Source organism: Babylonia areolata, chromosome 31 (assembly GCF_041734735.1).
Source record: "Babylonia areolata isolate BAREFJ2019XMU chromosome 31, ASM4173473v1, whole genome shotgun sequence".
Lineage (NCBI taxonomy): Eukaryota > Metazoa > Mollusca > Gastropoda > Neogastropoda > Buccinidae > Babylonia > Babylonia areolata.
In genome coordinates this window covers 3,689,918-3,696,347 of record NC_134906.1, presented here as the reverse complement: position 1 = coordinate 3,696,347, position 6,430 = coordinate 3,689,918, and the positions used below count along the sequence as shown (strand labels likewise).

Genomic DNA, 6,430 nt, shown 5'->3' with positions numbered 1-6,430 from the left:
GCATAATCCCCCTTGTGGTCCCACATCCGGTTCTTTAGAAATCGAAAGTAGGCTGGTGCAGTTGCGGAAAGCTTCACAATGACAAATACATATGGCAAATGACTCGACTACTAATCAATATTGCATGTGCGCGCGTGTGTGTGTTTGTGTGTATGGCCGGTGTGATTGTTACGCAGGAACACACACAGACACAGACACAGACACACACACTGACACTCAGGCACACACACACACCACGCACATAGTACGCACTGTGACACGCACGAACTGAACACACACAGACACACACACACGCACATACCCCCCTCACCCTCACCCTCCAACACAAACACTCTCACACACATGCATACACACAAACGCACGCACGCGCGCGCTGCCAAAGGTTTGCACCCGTGTTTGCATTCCATAGGGACAGCAACTTGTGGCTAAGAAAGCACTGGAAAGCTATAAGTTACTTCCCCTACAATGTGTTGCGCCGGCAAACCTCTCGAGCACTACAACTCGAAGCACTTGACACAAGAGTCCCGGACATTTTCAAGTTCTCCTGAACCGACAGCACACACGTGTCAGCTGGAGAGACAGGAACTCAGAGGTACAGATGCGTGATGTATGGCAGCATGATACGTTACATGGAAAAAACCACAGCCACGAACAACTTGACCTTACGGCAGTACAAAAGAGACCAAAATGATTTTTGCTGATTTGGGTTTTTGATGGATTTTGATTCTTGAACATCTCTTCTATCATATGCATATGTTTTTCCACTGTAAAGACGTCTTTAACAATGAAAAAATTGCCAATAAAGATTGATTGCTGAATCACGAAAATGTTTATTAATATTTTTTTGTTCAGTTTCGACGCAAGTCGTCAAGTTTCAGGCCTTGACAACATACCTTGGACTTGCTCAATGATGAGTAAACCTACAACCATGAGACTTTGCATGATTTTTTTATGACATGTTATTGAATTTTTGTCACGAGTATGTATGAAAATATTCTCTGGGTTTTGATGCATAGCAGTTTCAATCTTTTTATCCATTGTAAAATTTGTTTTAGGATTTCACAATACCCGAAATTTAAAAAAATCATAAGAAGTACAATAATTGAAGAATTAACACAGTCTCACTTGAAGACGAAGATAATGTCATTGTGTATAAAGTCCACATACAAAAAGTGTCTGCATGCACCACATGGACCACGAACCCGATTTCTTTGATACATTGTTTGGCGGCCATTATGATTTGTTTCCATTGCAAAGGGTATTCACAGAAATCGAAGAACATTTTTTTTTGTGTGATCCACAAGTGATGATACACCTAGTAGACAAAAAAAGAGAGATATAGTCGGAGAGAAAAAAAAAGTCGTTATTTGACTGTATTGTCTGGCCTTAAGGGCGTCACGCCGATGGGTCGTTAACTCACTCAGTACGGCCAGTCCTCTCTTCTCCTCTACACAGACCCCTCGGATGTCCAGTGGGTGTCTGAATGACCCAACCTTTAGCTTCCGTCGTCAGAATTGTGGTATTCTTTGTCAACATTCACCTCTTCAGTGTAAGAGCCTTCCGCTTGTAATATTTTGATGATGGTAATTGGGGTGAAACGCTGTTAACGTCGTCTCTTTCGCCGTTCGTATGGAGAGAGTTAAACTCAACTCTACCGACGTTACTTGGCGATCATGATAGAACAGACAGGTACTCATGCTACTGGTGGTGGTCACCGCCGGTAACTGACGACGATACTGCTACTACTACTACTACTGACGCCGGGCGCAACAGCCGAGTGGTTAAAGCTTTGGACTTTCAATCTGAGGGGCCTGGGTTCTTGAATCTTGGTGACGGCATCTGGTGGGTAAAGAGTGGAGATTTTTCCGATCTCCCAGGTCAACATAATTATGTGCAGACCTGCTAGTGCCCGTACCCCCTTTGTGTGTATATGCAAGCAGAAGATCAAATATGCACATTAAAGATCCTGTAATCCATGTCAGCGTTTGGTGGGCTATGGAAACAAGAACATACCCAAACACTGATGCACATCGCCCAAAACGGAGTATGGCTGCCTACATGGCGGGCGGGTAAAAACGTTTATACACGTAAAAGCCCACTCGTGTACATACGAGTGAACGTGGGAGTTGCAGCCCACGAACGAAGAAGAAGAAGAAGAAGACTACTACTACAACTACTACTTATGCTGTTGGTGGTGATCACTTTTATTTTTTGTTATTTTATTTATTTATTTATTTATTTATTTATTTATCTTATTATATTTTTTTCTAGATGCCTGACGAAGCGCGTTGGGTTACGCTACTGGTCAGGCATCTGCTTGGCAGATGTGGTGTAGCGTATATGGATTTGACCGAACGCAGTGCCACCTACTTGAGCTACTGAAACTGATACTGATACCGAGACCGTCAACGACTGATGACAGCGATACAGGGCGACTACAACAACAACTACTACTACTACTGCTACTTTGTGTGTTCGTCCGTCAGCACAACGAGAACCATCTCAGTCATCCTATAGCTGGGTTTGGGCGTGTTGCGATCGGTGTGTGTGTGTGTGTGTGTGTGTGTGTGTGTGTGTGTGTGTGTGTGTGTGTGTGTGTGTGTGTGTGTAGATGGCTGGCAAGTCTCTCTGGCAGTGTGGACAGGGGATGGTGGCAGCGGTAGTTGGGGGTTCCAAGGCACTGGCTTTCTTGCATTACAACTACTACTGTTACTACTACTACTACCACTGTTAATAGGGCAATATTCCACATCTCTCTCTCTCTCTCTCTCTCTCTCTCTCTCTCTCTGTCTCTTCCCCCCCCCCCCCCCCCCCCCCCCCCCCCCCCTACTCCTCTGTGTGACTGAGGGAGTGAACGTCCACGTCGCCTTGTTGTGAACACTGCTAATTCCGTCTTGATGGGAAAAATTGTGGCGATTGCCAATAATAATGATGAGAATGATAATAGTAACCGATGATAATGATAGTAATTGTAATGCATTGCATTGTACCGTGTTGCATTGTATTGTCAGTATTCTATTGTATTGTGAGCCTGGTAGCAGAATGGTTAAAGACGTTTATATCTACAAACACAGTTCCCGTGAAGGTCTGGGTTCTTCTTCTTCTTCTGCGTTCACTCGTATGCACACGAGTGGGCTTTTACGTGTATGACCGTTTTTACCCCGCCATGTAGGCAGCCATACTCCGTTTTCGGGGGTGTGCATGCTGGGTATGTTCTTGTTTCCATAACCCACCGAACGCTGACATGGATTACAGGATCTTTAACGTGCGTATTTGATCTTCTGCTTGCATATGCACACGAAGGGGGTTCAGGCACTAGCAGGTCTGCACATATGTTGACCTGGGAGATCGTAAAAATCTCCACCCTTTCCCCACCAGGCGCCGTCACCGTGATTCGAACCCGGGACCCTCAGATTGACAGTCCAACGCTTTAACCACTCGGCTATTGCGCCCGTCGGTCTGGGTTCGAATCCCGTTTTCGCCCTTTCTTCCAAGTTTGACTGGAAAATCAAAACTGAGCGTTCAGTCATTCGGATGAGACGATAAACCGAGGTCCCGTGTGCAGCACGCACTTGGCGCACTGAACCCTCCCCCCCCCCCTCCTCCTACCCCCTCCCCCCAAAATAAATTCTGTGACATGAAATCAACTCTGATATGTACACATATACAATTATTTGCATACATTCAAGGCCTGACAAGCTGCTGTCAGGCATCTGCCTTGCAGATGTGGTGATGTACATGGATTAGTCCGAACACTGATGATGAGTGTGGACTTCTGCTACTAATGCTACTACTACTACAATGATGATGATGATGATGATGATGGTCATGAAGATGATGATGGTAATGATGATCATTCTTGGCTGAAAGGATACAAAGGGCTGGATATCAGGGCTAAAAATAAAGATGTATATATACATATATATATATATATATATATGTATATATAAATGATGGATGAATAGCCTCGGGTACTGTCAGTCAAGTGTGTAAAATCGAGGAAATGTCCCCAATGGTCCCTTGTGGTTCTATTCCGTTAAATTTTTCACGACATTTGAAAAAGAAAACAACAACAACTACAACAAAACAAAAAGAAAAAACAAAACCTCTCCTCATGCTCCACCACCACCCCCCACCCCCCCTTCCTGACTTCTGCGTCTCCTTCAGTTCATTCTTGTACTTATTAATTTTTTCTTTTAATAATTCCTTTTTGTGGTGTTTTCGTTTCGTAATAGTTTCTTTTTGTAGTGTTTTCGTTTCGTTATGTTTCACGTTTTAGATAGATTGCAGCTGGCGTGTTTGGACAGAGAACAGCAAGGGTTCAACAACTGGGACCAGCCCAGTCACAAGTTCTCTCCTCACAGAAAAAAAAGAAAAAGAAAAAAAAGAAAAAAGAAGAAGAAAAAAAAAAAAAAAAAAAAAAGAAAAGAAAAAAAAAGAAAGAAAGAAAAAGCAACAACGTCCCCCTTACTGAACCTTCCAACCCCGTTCAACTAATCCCGTTCCTCCTCCGCGACCACCCCCCCCCCCCCCCTCCCGAACAGAGCAAATATCGACTCATGTATCAGGTTCAGAATCCTTAATATCAATAGAAGATAAACAGCTTATCTTCAATACCAATATAACGGTAAAACACTGGAAACGTGCCTTTTACAACTCTTCATAATTTAATCTTTCCTGTAGATCAGACTTCTGCATCAATCCTCTCGCTTGACATCTCAGTCCTCGAGGTTTTTTGTTTTTTTTAGTTGTGTCGTATCTCAACCAATAAACTACGTCATTTTGCGATTAACGTCACATATAGCAGTCTAAGCTGAACATGTAGAAAGAGCGAAACTTGTGTTTAAAAGAAATAATATACGATTCAAATCTATCTTATTAAAAAAAAAGAAAAGAAAAGAAAAAAAAAGCCAACTCAATCTGTTTGTAACAGATAGATAGATAGATATGTATTCCCCGACACTTCCTTTTATGCTGTAAGTTAACCCCCTTGGACACCCCCTCTTCCCCACCTCCATTTTCACACCCATTGTCCATTGACCTTCACTGTCACACCTTCCCCCTCCCCTCTCCCTTTCTCTTCTCTCCCTCTATCTATCTATCCCTCCCCCCCCCCCCTCTCTCTTTCCCTCTTTCCCTCTTCTCCCCCCCCCCGCCCCCCCACTTGTCTCCCTCTTCCTCTGTTTAGCTCTGTCTTTTTCTCTCACTGTCTTTGTCTCTGTTTATCTGTCTGTCTCTGTCTATGTCGGTCAGGTCAGACAGATATATCTGCTACTGGTAACCTGGATCCCAGTACTACCTGTCACAGGGTCGAATTGCTGGCGACTAAACCAGCACCCCCACCTGTCCCCTCAGGAGGATGGTGAGGAGGGTGGTTAGACACCCTGGTGGAATTAAATGACCCATCAAAGGGCGCCAGCTCTGGAGAGCTACCTGCGGCCACCTGGCTAAGGTAGTAAACCCTGACAGAAAATCCGGTGTGGGACCTCTAAGGCGGTTGAATGGCAAACTTTGTCACTTTCTGGCAGCTCCTGCGGCCGCGTTGGCACCAGAACGTAACAGCCTTGCTGTTCCTTTGGATCTGTCAGCGAGGTGGAGAGGGGGGACAAGCTGCATGGGCAACAGCCTGTCTTCCATATTACATTGCCCAGGCTTATATCCGTCCATCCATCCACAAACACCTTGCACCTTGTACCTAAGACAAGGAAGAGGCAGGGAAGGGAGACTATTTTGGGAAGAGGTGGGTTTTAAGGCCAGATTTGAAAGAGCTGAGCGTGGAGACCTGACGAAGCGAAAGAGGAAGTTCATTCCAATCACAAGGTCCAGAGACAGAGAAAGAACGGCGGCCAACAGTCGAGTGTTTTGAATCTGCGTATGCGTAAACATAGTGGATCTGAAGTCGATCGTAAAGAGCGAGATGGAGTGTAGAGTTGAAGGCAGCCACAGAGATAGGAAGGGGCAGATTTGTGAATACATTTACAACATAGACTGTTGATCTTGTACTTTATTCTGTATGAGACAGTGAGCCAGTGGGGATGTCGCAAAAGAGTAGTGATGTGCAGATAGACAGTGAGAAAAGAAATCATTTTCTGCGTACAGTGGAACGACAAATTATTTCTGATAATGGATTGTTCTGAGCACACACCTTACCCCACAGTCACTACTCACTAACCTTTTTCTCGTAATTGTTCTTGGGGAAATCGATAAATAAAAGACCAAATCATAAAAGACAAAGAAAGACAGGAAGAGAGAAAACATAAAGAAATACTGACAGGAAGAAAGGAGGGAATTAAGAGAGGAAAAAAAATTATATAAACCGACAGCCATACAAAATGCCAACGTCGCAAGATCATGGACCAAAGATTGATCAAACGGGGTGAGAAACTTAATGCCGTACACGGAGGAAGTGGGGCTGGATCGGACACACCCT

At 44.3% G+C, this 6,430-nt stretch overlaps 1 protein-coding gene across 1 annotated transcript in view; it reads right to left on the bottom strand.

Moving 5' to 3' along the window:
- The window catches only part of LOC143275956 (quinone oxidoreductase-like), a 19,998-nt gene extending 19,992 nt beyond the window's left edge, over positions 1–6 (bottom strand). The window contains exon 1 of the mRNA XM_076580305.1: positions 1–6. This exon is cut by the window's left edge and continues 61 nt beyond it. The gene's annotated coding sequence lies outside the window, so the exon portion shown is untranslated.
- Positions 7–6,430: the final 6,424 nt, after the last annotated feature.